General features: G+C 43.7%; 1 pseudogene; it reads right to left on the bottom strand.

Moving 5' to 3' along the window:
* Nucleotides 1-390: 390 nt before the first annotated feature.
* Nucleotides 391-1,726, bottom strand: LOC143880714 (L-type lectin-domain containing receptor kinase SIT2 pseudogene; annotated as a pseudogene).
* Nucleotides 1,727-2,002: the final 276 nt, after the last annotated feature.

The raw sequence follows: 2,002 nt of genomic DNA on the forward strand, positions 1-2,002 counted from the left end.
ACTCTCCTTTTTTTTTTCTTTTTTTTTTCTTTTTTTTTTACTAATAACACCTAAAAATAGTACTAGATAGCAAAATCATGATTTCTTCAAATTGTAAGAAAGAAGAATCACAGGTTAACAAGCTTCCAACCTTCTTAGGAGCTTCAATTTTGTGTGGGGCAGAGAAAATGTGCAATAGTCATATAAGTTCTTGCCATGTAACTCGGGAGGGTGTGGCTCTTTGGCGTAAAGTCATGGGTATGCTCCCCAGTGACAAGCATTCGAATCCCCCCTTGTTCAACTGATGCGCGTGGTCTACCGAGTGCCTGCGTGCATCCCTAGGGACTAGTCCCGCCCCACGAAGTGGGGTAGGGATACCCTACGGCATCAAAAAAAAAAAAAATGTATGTATTCAACGGCCTCTGGAAAGGAGTGACTCGACTATTGATGAAGTGGCCACAGACATATTGTCTGAAGAAGGATATGACAGACCATCACCGACAGAACGTTTGCTTTGGCCTCGTGATAAAACACTACCATTCAAACCATCCGAAGAAAGTTCAAACAGAGTAAAACCGTTTAAAATCTGCATTACTTGTCGCATGCTTGGCCTAGCCTCTGCCATGGGGTGAGAGCAACGCAAGCCGAGCTTCAACACCAACTCCATTTCCTCCACTACATAATCATTTTCCAATTTTGGATCACTCGCTTCTAGTATCGCCCCTTTCCTCCACGACTGTGACACCCAATCAACCAGAGTAGGCTGCTCTGTTGATGCTCGAAGTGCTATAGGCCTCCTTCCACAGGCAACCTCAAGCATAAAAACCCCAAATGAGAACACATCGGTTTTTGTAGTTGCCTTGCCAGTTCTAGAAAGCTCTGGAGCAATATAACCTGGGGTCCCCACAATACGGGTAGTTTGAGGATCGGTGCCATGATCATATAATCTTGCTAAGCCAAAATCGCCTAATCTTCCATTAAATTCACTATCTAGCAAAACATTGCTAGCTTTGACATCCCTATGAAGCACAACCTGCTCCCATTCTTCGTGTAAGTACAAAAGCCCTGAAGCCACTCCTCTAATGATCCGAAATCTCTGATCCCAATTGAGCAGCGTCTTGGGTTGGTAGAAGAGGAATTTGTCTAGACTTCCATTAGGCATGAAGTCATAGACCAAGAGAAGCTCTCCTTTACGATGACAATAGCCAAGTAGTTGTGTCAAATTCCGGTGCCGGAGTCGACCGAGGCTCACAATTTCTGCGACAAACTCTTTCATTCCTTGTTTAGAATCATGAGAAACTCTCTTCACTGCAACTTCAATTTCAGAATTGGGTAAGATGCCTTTGTACACCCTACCAAAACCTCCAATCCCCAAACACTCTCTGTCTTGAAAGCCCTCTGTGGCCGCGAACAAGTCCCTGTAGGAGAATCTGTGAGGCCCGTATTCGTGCTCCCAATCTTCTAGTAATTCTGCAAATTTGATCTTCCACCGAACTATAAGAATGACAGTAGAGATGGCCGTTAACACTAGAAAAACCAAAATTAAAGGCAATCCAATTGTCAAAACTTTCGATTTCTCTTTAGGACTAGTACGAGGAAGCGAGGGAAGGCGAGAGAGATGAAGGGCTGGAGCGTCTCCATTCATCTTAAAACTCCATCCCAGAACATAATGAGATTGCATAAGTGTGTAGACACCCCCATCTTGCTCCGCTTTAATCGATGAAAAAGTCAGTATTTTTCTATCCATTTCCGTGTTTTCCAATTCCAGGCCCGTTCTCCATTTTCTATAGTTTTTCAGGCTTAGGGGTGGTGTAGTCATTTTGTGTCAAGATCCCCCTATTTTCTACCCAAAGTGATGAGAGAGACTACTCACATAATTCAAAAATGAGAGCTGTCGAAGCTAACTGAGTAGGCCAATACTGTCTGTTCAACTGAATTTGGGCCAAATTGTCAAAATCAAATGCCATGGGGGGTCTATATGAGCTTCGGCCAACTTGGGTGAGGACTACAAATTTCGAGGATG

Source organism: Tasmannia lanceolata, unplaced genomic scaffold (assembly GCF_043159265.1).
Source record: "Tasmannia lanceolata isolate RefF3 unplaced genomic scaffold, GAP_Taslan_0.1 ptg000007l, whole genome shotgun sequence".
Lineage (NCBI taxonomy): Eukaryota > Viridiplantae > Streptophyta > Magnoliopsida > Canellales > Winteraceae > Tasmannia > Tasmannia lanceolata.